We start from the raw sequence: 12,598 nt of genomic DNA on the forward strand, positions 1-12,598 counted from the left end.
GACGCTCAAGTGACTGAGCCATCCAGGAGCCCCACTGCAATTTTGTCTTTTTTCTGATCACCCATGGCTTTCTTTGGCTTCCTGCCTGGGACGTTTTCCTAGCCGATGGTCACTACTTAGCATCCCCGAAATTTCTCTATTTTCCCTTCTACCCAAACCTTTATGCGTCCTTACTAATAACCTTTTAAATGTGCCTCAAACTTCTCATTATAGGACAGTGATAAATACAGATGTATTATTTTTAGTTATTTTGTATTTAATCTATTTTCCACAGCCCTCAGGTACCGGCACTGAATTAGCATCTGAAAAATGCTCACTAAGCACACAGTAGTGCTTATTCTAAATGCTAAATGGAACGTGTGATTTCAGTAAATACAGGTACACATCAGAGATATTTCAGGTTCAGTTCCAGACCAGACAATAAAGCCAACATTACAATAAAGTGAGTCAAACAAATTTTTGGTTTCCCCGTGCATATTAAAAAATTTTTTTAATCTTTATTTTTGAGAGAGAGAGAAACAGAGTGTGAGTGGGGGGAGATGCACAGAGAGAAGGAGACATAGAATCTGAAGCAGGCTCCAAGCTCTGAAATGTCAGCACAGAGCCGGATACGGGGCTCGAACTGACGAACCGCGAGATCATGACCTGAGCTGAAGTCGGAAACCCGTGTATATTAAAGTTATGTTTGCACTGTTCTGTGGTCTATTAAGCGTGTACTAGCATCTTGTCTTAAAAAAAAAAAAAAAACAGTGTACATGCCTTAATTAAAAAATACTTCACTGCGAAAAAATGCTAAACATCATCTGAACTTTCGGGAAGTCGTAATCATTCATCACAGATCACTGTAACAAGTACAATCATAATGAAAACGTTTGGAATATTGCAAGAATTACCAAAATGTGACACAGACATGGGACGAGTGGGAAAATGACGCCGACAGGCTTGCTCGACGGAGGGTTGCCACAGATTTTTAATTTGTAAAAAACGCACTGTCTGTGAAGTTCGATAAAGTAAAGCACAATAAAATGAAGGGTGTCTGTCTTTGTTGCGGTCCCACCATGTGCACCGTGTGAGGCCACAGAGATGCCTCAGACCCAGTTCCTGCCCTCAGAGAGCTGACTCCAGTTTGGGAGTGAGGACTTGCTGCTAAGAAAACATTATACACATAAACACTTTGGAAATAAATATTCAAGTAATGAAGTCCTAGAAAGAATGGTGGATTTCGAAAGCTTTGAAGTAGATGCCACTGAAAAAAAAAAAAACACATCAAAAGGTGAATTTTCTTTAACATCTTCTAATATTTTATTATTATTCTTTTAAAGTTTTTTTTTTTAATGGGAGCCTGGGTGGCTCAGTCGGTCAAGCATCCGACGTCGGCTCAGTTATGATCTCACGGTTCATGAGTTCGAGCCCCATGTTGGGCTCTGTGCTGACAGCTCAGAGCCTGGAACCTGCTTCAGATTTTGTGTCTCCCTTTCTCCCTGTCCCTCCCCCACTTGTGTTCTGTCTCTCTGTGTCTCAAAAGTAAATAAATGTAAAAAAAATTTTTTTTACGTTTTTTTTAATACGAAGCTGCAAACTACTTAGTATTTTTTTAATGTTTATTTATTTACTTTGAGAGAGAGAGAGGGAGAGCACAAGAGGGGGAGAAGCAGAGAGAAGGAGAGACAGAATACCAAGCAGGCTCCATGCCATCAGCACAAGAGCCCAGTGCAGGGCTCAAACTCACAAACCGTGAGATCATGACCTGAGCTGAGATGAAGAGTCAGACGCTTAATTGACTGAGCCACTCAGGCACTCCTATTTTTTTGAAGTTTTATTTATTTATTTTGAGAGAGAAAGAGAGAAAGAGACAGAGGGGGAGTGGGGGAGGGGCAGAGAGAGAGAGAGAGAGGGAGAGAGAGAATCCCGAGCAGGCTCCACGCTGTCAGCCCTGAGCCTGACATGAGACTCGAACTAATGAAGTGAAAGATCATGACCTGAGCCAAAGTCAGACGCTAACTGACTGAGTCACCCACATGCCCCATCAGCCTCAATAGTTTAAATATCCGAGATTCTATCATTTTTCCAGAACAGATGGGTGATACTGCCTCAGTTCACACTACAAGGGGCCTCATACACACTGGTGAGAAGGCCCAGCCCTCCAGTCCAAGTTCCTACTATGCACCACTCTCCCTCCACAAGAGATGCTCTCAGCCACCCCTAGGGCCTGGGGATGCACACACCAGTGGCTTGACCACTTTGGGACCCTTTGAGCAGGGGACCCAGGGTATGTCTAGAAAGGAGGTTATGGGCTCTGGGTGGGCAGAGGTGAAGCCAGAGGACCCAAAATAGGGCCTTCCAAAACGTAGGGGGCCTTCGTGCCCAAGTCTAGGGGACACTGCACTTACGGCAAAGGTCTGCCACTCAGCAAGACGCATCAGGGCTGCCTGGCACCACACTGCAGGCATGCACCTCCACTGCCAACCCAGCCACACCTCTCTCGAAAGGCCAGGCCCAAGTGACACCATCCAGAGGCCACGCCCAAGTCACCTGTCTGCCCCAAGCCTATTCCAGGCAAGAAGAGGCCCCACCTGGGCCCCTGGGCTTCCTCCCAAGGCCCCAGACAGAAGCAGAAAGGGAATCTACAAAAGACACTCGGTGCCTCGGGCAAAGGTGATTAGTCACATTGGCTCATTCGGTTACCCATCCAACTCTTGACTTCGGTTCAGGTCATGATCTCACTGTTCGTGACTTTGAGCCCTGTGTCAGGCTCTGCACTTGACAGCGTGAAGCCTGCTTGGGATTCTCTCTCTCTCCCCCTCCCTCTATCTCTCTGCCTCTCCTCTCTTTGCCCTTCCCTCTCTCTCTCAAAATAAATAAACTTAAAAGAAAAAGAAAAAAAAAGAAAACCATAAGTCAGAGAAGATATATTTACAGTACTGTACTCCACCGTATTTATTGAAACAAATATGTGTAAATGGGTGATGGGCACGGAGAAGAGCACTTGTTGGGATGAGTACTAGGTGCTGTATGTAAGCGATGAATCATGGGAATCTACCCCAAAACCAAGAGCACACTGTATACACTGTAGGTTAGCCAACCTGATAATAAATTATATTAAAAAAAAAAAAAAAGAAAGATAAGGAACAAATGGGTATAAGTGGACCCATGAACTTCAAACCCATATCGTTCAAGGGTCAGCTGTACATTCCTACTTTTTATGCTTAAAGTGTCTCAGACGGGTGTACAAATAATCTAATAAAAGTGGTGGCAGGGACTGGTGTGGGGGGCGGTGAGGGGGGATGTGGAGGGGGGGAAATGGGGCTGGAGAAGGAGGGACACTTTCCAACAATTTCTCTGGTGCATTTCTTCCTGAAAGAAAAGTGTTATGAAAGCAAACAAAAGTGGGGACGTACTTAGCTTATGATATTACCTTGTGGATCCACAAAAGAATGAAACACGTCCACGTATTATTCAAATAATTCAGTAATTGAAGAGTGATTCAGTGATACAAAGAATGTGAATATTCCTACAGTTCTATGGATAACTGTAAAAGGCAAAATGGAGAAATGCATTTCATAGTGAAACCAATAGGAAAGGAACTTGCGGTGCTGGGGAGATAAACAAAGATGCCTGGACCCCTTTTTCGAGAACACAAGCCTTTCACTCCACCCTCTTAGGGGCAAAGCTGTGTGCAAATGGGATATTTTTAAAAACGTTTTTTAACACTGATTTATTTTTGAGAGACAGAGCATGAGCAAGAGAGAGAGAGGGAGACACAGAATCCGAAGCAGGCTCCAGGCTCTGAGCTGTCAGCACAGAGCCCAGTGAGGGGCTCGAACCCAGAAACTGTGAGATCACGACCTGAGCTGAAGTCAGATGCTTAACTTACTGAGCCACCCAGGCGCCTCCAAATGGGATATTTTTAAAAGAAATCATTGGGAAATCCTGAATGGCCTGATTGATGTATGCGGTTGACTGAGACCTGGAATTTGCTTCGAGAATTTGTTTCCTTTCTTTCTCTTCCTTTCTATGTCTTCCTTCATAGTACAAACACAAGGGTTGGCATTCTTTTCTAACCTTTGGAGAAACAATGAAGCACCAGCCAAGGAGATTCTAAGAAGCCAAGAGGCATAAGAAGAAAGAATCACACAAATGCTTTAGGTGATTTCTTAAAAATTTCTTGAACATGCCCCGAAGCGTGGAATTGCAGATCTGCTAAAGAGTAAGGAGATGAGGGAGAAACGCAGAGGTGAACAAAAGACCCTCATGAAAGAGAAATTAAAGCCTGTGTTCCTCCCAAAGGGAAAAGAGACTAGGAACTCCAATAATTTTTCTATTAACTAAATACTCCCTTATAATTGCAAAATGAAGAGTTCAGGCATGTGGTTGACATTCCAAATGTATTTAAGCAAATATATTTCTAATAGGAGAAAGGCAAGAGAGATGACCTCAGTTATCTGACAAGGGTCCTCTAACACCACTTAAAACATTGTTTTAAAAGATGTGCCCTCATCTGTTAAAAATGGAAATTGAGGAATAAAAGGGCATTTGGTGCTTTGCTCCAGAATAAGTCATAAGTCAAGGGGGTAAAGAATGTTTTTAGAACGCCACCATAGTCACAGACATGACCACCCTGATTTTCTTAGTCACAACTTGGTCCTGAAGCTTCCCCAGGATCCTATATCAGAAACAATGATTTTTTTTTAATGTCTATTTATTTTTGAGAGAGAGAGAGCGTGCGAGCAGGCAGGGGAGTGGCAGAGAGAGAGAGGAGGACAGAGGATCTAAAGTGGCTCTGTGCTGACAGCAGTGAGCCCTATACGGGACTCAAACTCACGAACCGCGGGATCGTGAGCTGAAGTCAGATGCCCAACCAAACAAGCCACCCAGGGGCCCCTGCAAACCATGATGTCTATCCGTTGGCACAGTGGACAAGAACTGTGGGATTCTGAGGTCCAGTGTTAGCACATAGCCCCCTTGTCTCAAAGGCATCTTACCTGGTGCGTCTACCCTTCTTCATTTCACAGAAGGAAAATGCGAGTATAGAGAAAAGTGGGGAACAAAGGTAAAGCCAGCCAGGAAATAACTCACTCAAGAGTACAGCTCCCAAAAGAAAAGGGGAGGGAGGTAGCAACTTTCTTTACCGACACTCCTGTATGTGGGCACTTCACAAACGTCATCTGATTTAATCTCACAAGTGCTTATTGCCGACAGGTACTTTCCTCTTCCTATTTTTCATATGAGGAAACAGGTGTCAGGAGGTTAGGTACTTGCCCAACGCCACTGAGCTCCAGCAAGTGGCTCCTTTGGGAAGCTGGGCACGGAGGGAGGGGGTGCCAGGCAGTGCTGATGGCTCCTAACCTCACTTCTATTGGGGCCGACCCAATTTCACACTTGGCCTCTATTCCCTGGTGCTCAAGCTAATTTATAAGATTGCCCTACTTTTTTTTTTTTTTTTTAGACAGTGACTCTATTTGAAGGCTCTTCGTCACAAGGGCACAAACATCTTTTCTAAGTGAGTGCTGTCTCTGCTAATTCTAGAAGACTGCAACAAGCAGGAGGGCAGTCTGTGACTCACCCCCTTTGGCTCCGTCTATGAAAATGGACCCCGGAGATTCCAAAGAAGAGAGATGATAAAAGGCATGGGTCCGGGCACTCGCCTCCAGTTGGTTGCAGACATGTGAACATGACTTCTGTCTGACCCAGAAATAAGGCTTCTACAACTGAAATCTGTTCAGATACTCATCAGAAATATCTCTGCCTCTTTCCTCTCTCTCCCAAAGTGCTTCTGGAGCCTCAGCAGATCTCGGCTCAAATATTCCAGAACAGCCCCTCCCATTGGCAAAGGAGGACTAAAGCTGTCTAATTTTAGGGTCTGACAGTTGGCATGCAATTAAAACTGTATTTATTATGGGCTTCAGAGGAGAATAATTTATTTATGGGTAAATTAGGATCATTGCAATACAAACACGCTCCCACGGACCAGGAATTTGCTATGCTCAACCAGGGACTGTAAGAACTCTGCCATTTTTACAACATGGAGCTTACCGTCGCAAAACACGCGAAAGATCCGATGCTTCTAGACTACTTTCAGCATCAGTCCCAAATGCTGAAGCAGGATTCCAGTCAAGACTATTTTTTTTTAGCATTGGGAATGATCTGAGGTAATTGATCAAAGGAAACCATAAACAAGAACATTCTCCTTCCTGAAAAGAAAAAAAAAATTATATTAGTGTTACAGTTCAGAAAAGCGAACTGAGAGTATTTTGGTTTTGATTGGCTTTAACATTTTTGCTCACCAGAAATTCAGGCTGGAATCCATGAGTCTAATTATGCTGGCTTATTTGATGACACTGATTTGCTAAAGCAGAGAAGATCATGCTTTATTATTTAATAATGAGAACTCAAAGAAAAAGAAATAAAATTGCTTCCAGCAGCCTACACTCCCATTGTCCTCTTGAGAAAACAAGGTTTCTATAATATTCCTCTCTGTCGATTCAGTATTGCCTTCAGTTTCCTGTTTAAGAATCTTCCAACCTAGAGTACATTGTCACCTTCCCCAGCACCGTTTTACAAAAAGGTATAAAGCATAAAAATACACAACAGTACGAGTCCTTTCCAACTGCAACTCAAAAACTGTATCACAATGTTCTATGCAGGGTAAGACTTTTTTTTTTTTTTTTTTAAGAGAGACAGAGAGTGCAAGCAGGGGAGGGGCACAGGGGGAGAGAGAAAGAACCTTAAGCAGGCTCCGCACTCAGTGCAGAGCACGACTCGGGGCTCAATCCCACAACCCTGGGACCATGACCTGAGCTGGAATCACAGGTCAGACGCTTAACTGACTGAGCCACCCAGGTGCCCCATGTGTTTAACCTGTGTTTATGTTCTGATGTAGAAAAAAGCCTAAAACCGAAAGCTAGGATGTACTTGTGTGGTGTTCCGTTATATCATCTATTTCCCCTAGACTGAGGACAGATTGGCAACCTGTGACTACGTTCTTGGGGTTAGTGTCTCTGCATCTTCTTTTCCTGCCCAACTCACCATGACACAGTAGCCCAGGTGTTAGTAGTTACGCGTGATTTCCAACTAGTCCCTGTGTGGTCAAAGCCATTCAGTATAAAGAGAAATGCTGAGCTGATAATTACGCCCGAGCACCCATCCTAAATGAGTACAGAGACACCCTCCCAGCTTAGGTCAGGCTTCGTCACAGATCATGTTTTGTTTTGTTTCGTTTTATTTTCATGGAAACATTCATTACTACAGGAAACGATGTCGTTCACTTATTTGCTGCCTTGTTCATTGCCTGTCTCTTCTTACTACAACAGGCTTTCTACGATGTTAGGAAACTTGTCTTTTTAATTCATTCCTGTGTCCCAACCACCTAGAAGACACACTGGCACATAACGGAGATTCGGTAAATGTTTGCTGAAGGAATGAATGCCCTAATGACTTTGGAAAGTACATGCAATGGAGCTATAAGTGAATCCCTAGCGAGAGTACTCAAGGACTTTAGAATCTTCCGGATAGAAGGACTCTATCTCATAGGTCATTCAGAGTTGGCAAATTTATGTTAGAGGACCGGACAGTAAATACTTTAGGTTTCATGGGCCGCATGGTCTCTGCCATGGTGACTCAAGTTTGCCTTTTTGCAGCATGAAAGCAGCCAGGGACAGACATGTACATGAACAGGCATGCCCTGTTCCAACAAAGCTTTGTGAACGAAAATGGTCAGCACAGCAATCTGAAAAGATATCTGTACTCCTATGTTTATTGTAGCGTTATTTACAGTAAGCAAGCTTGGAAGCAGCCTAAGTGCCCACTGATAAATGAACAGATAAAGAAACTATGATATATATATATATATATATATATATATATACATACAAATAAATATATAGTATATAAGATGTGGAATATATATATATGGATGTACACACACACACACACACACACACACACACAATGGAATATTATTCAGCCATAAAAAAGAATGAGATGCTGTCATTTACGACAGCATGGTTGGATCTAGAGGGTATTAGGCTAAGTGAAATAAGTCAGGCAGAGAAAGACAAACGTCATATGATTTCACTTATAAGTGGAATCCAAAAAACAAACAGACTCATACATACTGAGAACAAACTGGTGGTTGCTGGAGGGGAGGCGGGTGAGGGGATGCTCGAAATAGATGAAGGGTGAGGGGGAACGCACTTCCAGTTATAAACTAAGTAAGTCACAAAGAGTACAAGCATAGGGAATATAGCCAGTAATATTGTAATAACATATTATAAGTAGCGTGGTGACTACTTATCATGGTGAACACGGAGTAATGTATAGAATTGTAAAATCTGTATCTTGTACACCTGAAACTAATATAACTATTAGTCAACTATACTTCAACAATATAAATAAATAAATAAATAAATAAATAAATAAATAAAAGGAAGTTGAGAACCAGGAAAAATAATGGTCAGTGATGGGCTGAAATCTGCTGACCTCTTTCATACCCACAGCATCCCAGTGGCTTTCTAAGAACACATTTTACCAAGGGCAATTAAAGGAAAATATAAGGATGTTACTCTGAAGTTTTTCACCAAGCTTAATGTTTTCAACTTAAAAAACATTTTTTTTTTGTTTTTTCTGAGTATCTGTCCTTCTTAGTGTTTTGATCATCAAAATATTTCTTCAGATCAGGGGTGCCTGGGTCGCTCAGTCGGTTAAGCATCCGACTCTTGATTCCGGCTCAGGTCATGATCTCACAGTTCCTGGGTTCAAGCTCCACGTCGGGCCCTGTACTGATAGTGCAGAGCCTGCTTGGGATTCTCTCTCTCCCTCTCTCTCTGCCCCTCCTGCCCTCTCTCTCTCAAAATAAATAAACTTAAAAAAAATATTTCTTCAGATCAACTATGGTGATAACAAATTCATTTTGGGTTGTTAACATTGTCAATATCCTTGGAACAACAGAAGTGAGCACCATTCATGAAGTGCCAAGGTATATTTTGGACATTCTTCCTATCCAAGCAACTCGAGCCACTGAGGACCACCGCAGCACTGTCCCGTACATCCATCTCATTCTACAGCCTGGTCCTCATTTACAGTCAGGAGAGCCCTTTCTAACTCAGGTGTGCAGGAGACTTTAGAAGTGGACAGAATCCAGGGAGGGACAGAGAACTAAGCACCAGGAGAAAGCTACCCCACCCTGTGTAACTGTCTTGGCATAACTACAGTTTTTGGAAGAAAAGTAGCATCCCGAAAGGTTACCTAGGGGGCTGACACCACCCTGAAACATCTTCAGCCTGTTGGTTAAAATAGAAAAGTGAAGGACTGGGCTGTAATTATCCAGATAACTCAGATCTCAAAACAACTTTGCCTGACCACTAAGGCAAAAGGTAAGAAACAAAGACCTTTACACAATTCAAATAATTGTTTTAGTCATTTTTTGCATGTGCAGACCTATTTAAATTTTTTTTAATGTTTATTTTTGAGAGAGAAAGAGAGAGAGAGAGACAGAACACAAGTGGGGGAGGGGCAAAGAGAGAGGGAGGCACAGAATCCAAAGCAGGCTGCAAGCTCTGAGCCATCAGCACAGAGCCCAACATGGGGCTCGAACCCACAAACCATAAGATCATGACCTGAGCCGAAGTCAGTCGCTTAACCAACTGAGCCATCCAGGTTTCCTGAATGTGCAGACATATTTAAACCCTGGAGTCGAGGAGGATGGGGCTGAGGGTTACTTCTTCTAAGCAAAGCACAGTGGCTACTGCATGCAGCTATCGGACCCAAGCACTAATGTCAATGAAGCAACTGACCCTGAATAGAGAGAGGATTCTATTTAAACAAAATAAAGAATCACATCAGGGGTGCCTGGGTGGCTCCATTGGTTAAGCGTCCGACTCTTGATTTTTGGCTCAGGTCATGATCTCATGGTTTGTGGGATTGAGCCCCATGTCAGGCTCTGCGTTGACAGCACAGAGCCTGCTTGGGATTCTTTGTCTCCTTCTTTCTCTGCCCCTCCCTTGCTTTCACTGTCTCTCAAAATAAATAAATAAACATGAAAAAAAAAAACTAAAAAAAAATTGCATTCGCTTTTTTTTGTCTATTAAAAGATCATTAGTGTGAGATAAGAGCTGGAAACAGCATAAAGAAAGTTAGATTTAAATAAAAGTTGTTTGATGGGATAGTTCCAGGAATCAGAGACCCAAGTAAACACACCAAAATGTCAGTAGTTGTTACTTCTGGATAGTGCAATAGTAATGATGCTCATTCTTTCCAAATCTTCAAAATCATGCATATACTATGTATTTAATCCTGTTTAAAGACAGAACCATTTACTCTCAAATGGTATATCAGTATATAGATATTTCTTTTTGTTTCAACGTTTTTTATTTATTTTTGGGACAGAGAGAGACAGAGCATGAACGGGGGAGGGGCAGAGAGAGAGGGAGACACAGAACCGGAAACAGGCTCCAGGCTCCGAGCCATCAGCCCAGAGCCTGACGCGGGGCTCGAACTCACGGACCGCGAGATCGTGACCTGGCTGAAGTCGGACGCTTAACCGACTGCGCCACCCAGGCGCCCCTAGATATTTCTTTTTGATGCATTTAAAATGTTCACCCCTTCAGTAAATATTTACAGTTCATTAGGCACAAGATGGTATCTAAGACACAGGAGTCCAAAAAGATGCCTGAGATATGATCCTTTCCTCAAGAAGTGCACAACTGAATGAACAACATTTAGTAACAAATGACATCATTACAAATACTACAAAAGGCATAAAGTGTTGTTAGAGGTATGTATGTTGAGAGAAACTACTCATTTTGTGAGGAAAGAAATGTGAATGCTAACGTACACACATGATTTTTTTTAAGAGAGAGAGAGGGAGAGAGTGTGTGGGAGGGAGGGGCAGAGAGAGAGAGATGGGAGAGAGAGAGAATCTTAAGCAGACTCCCCACCCCACAAGGAGCCCAACTCGGGGCTCAATCTCACAACCCTTAGATAATGACCTGAGCTGAAGCCAAGTCTTAACTGACTGAGCCACCCAAGTGCCCAGCACATGTGATTCTTGGATGCATGAAATTTGTTATTGTGAGAGGGGGTGAGTGGTTGAGGAAGAGGTAAAGGAAGCACATTGCATCAGAGGGAAGAAAAACAAAGATGTACCCACTGAGTGGTTAAAGTTTGCTGATAATCTCAGTTCAGTGGTGTCCTCAATTTCTTAATATATAACCCAGGGACCAAAAATATCACTCGTGCATATTTGTGTAACAAAGTCCTCCTTAGGATTAAAACACATCAAAAAAGTCACAACCACTGAATTTTCTAATGAAACAAATCAGGATGAACGACGTTATGTGTTACCAGTCCATTTGGGCTGCGATCATGAAATACCACCAGGCTGGGTGGCTTATAAACAGTAGAAATTCATTCCTCACATTTCTGGAGGCTGCAAGTCCAAGGTCAAGGCATCAGCACGTTCAGCATCTGGTGAGAGCCCGCTTCCTGGGTGATAGACTGATGGCCGTCTTCTCCCAGTGTCCTCACTTGGCAGAAGGGATGAGCAAACTCTCTGAGGTTTCTTTACAAAGACAATAATCCCATTCCTGAGGCTCCGCCCTCAAGACCTATCCACTTTCCAAAGTCCCCACCTCCCAATATCATCACAGTGGGGATTAGGTTTCAACATGGGAATTTTAGAGGGATATAAACATTCAGTCTATAGCGTTATGTCCTAGTATTTGTAAACAGCAGGCTAAAAAGTTAGGGGGGTGCCTAGCCATGTTCTGAATATCAGAGCCAGTCCCCCCCAAAAAAACCTGCTTTTTCTTTCTAATTTTTTAATGTTTGTACCTATTTTTTAGAGACAGAGAGAGACAGTGCGTGAGCCAGGTAGGGGCAGAGAGAGAGGGAGACACAGAATCTGAAGCAGGCTCGAGGCTCTGAGCTGTTAGCACAGAGACCGACGCAGGGCTCGAACCCACAAACCTTGAGATCATGACCTGAGCCAAAGTCGGAGACTTAACCGACTGAGCCACCCAGGCACCCCAAGAACTATTTCTATTAAGCATGGCACCCTTTAGAGGTTAGGACTAGCCACACAAAAATCCTCTTTCTTTTGATGAATGGGAACATTCTCTCCTAGACTTGTGGTCAATTTCCAATCAAAGATTCTTAGCAGAGTGGCGTCTACACTGCGTTCTGAGACCTGCCTCTCCACCAACACTGGGAACACTTGTTGGCAGCCTCTGGGATGTGGTTTACATTCAGGAGATTCATTTACAAGGAAATAGTTCCGTTTATCTCTTGGCTGGGTTGCAGCTTAATCCCATGAAATTACTGACTTAATATTAAGTGGAGTTTATATCTACTGACCTAAATGTAGGCTGACCGAAAAAACAAAACAAAAACAAAACAAAAAAAAAAAAGAGGAAGCATGTTTACTGTTGGCTTCAGACATACACAGACAGGCTGATAGCCCTCAGGCTTTGACGGAAGCCAGCTTGTAGGGTCAGAGATAAGTGGTTGCAGAGAATCCCTCCTGATCCAGCTACTTGGGTGGCATTTCTGTGTCCTGGGGAGAAAAAGCCTTGTATTCTGGGACTGACAGAGCTCCCCGCAA

The 12,598-nt window shown here is 43.1% G+C and overlaps 1 long non-coding RNA gene across 1 annotated transcript; it reads right to left on the reverse strand.

Annotated features, from left to right (window-relative positions):
* Positions 1–661: 661 nt before the first annotated feature.
* On the reverse strand, positions 662–6,193 carry LOC124515034 (uncharacterized). Its single transcript, XR_006962723.1, has 3 exons — positions 6,034–6,193; positions 3,416–3,529; positions 662–1,246 (listed from the first exon to the last, which is right to left on the reverse strand). It is a non-coding gene; the product is annotated as an uncharacterized LOC124515034 (long non-coding RNA).
* Between the last annotated feature and the right edge of the window lie 6,405 nt (positions 6,194–12,598).

The sequence above is a fragment of the Lynx rufus genome, unplaced genomic scaffold, assembly GCF_022079265.1.
Source record: "Lynx rufus isolate CCGP_SWC_20201006 ecotype Redwood Valley unplaced genomic scaffold, mLynRuf1.p SCAF_1, whole genome shotgun sequence".
Classification (NCBI taxonomy): Eukaryota; Metazoa; Chordata; class Mammalia; order Carnivora; family Felidae; genus Lynx; species Lynx rufus.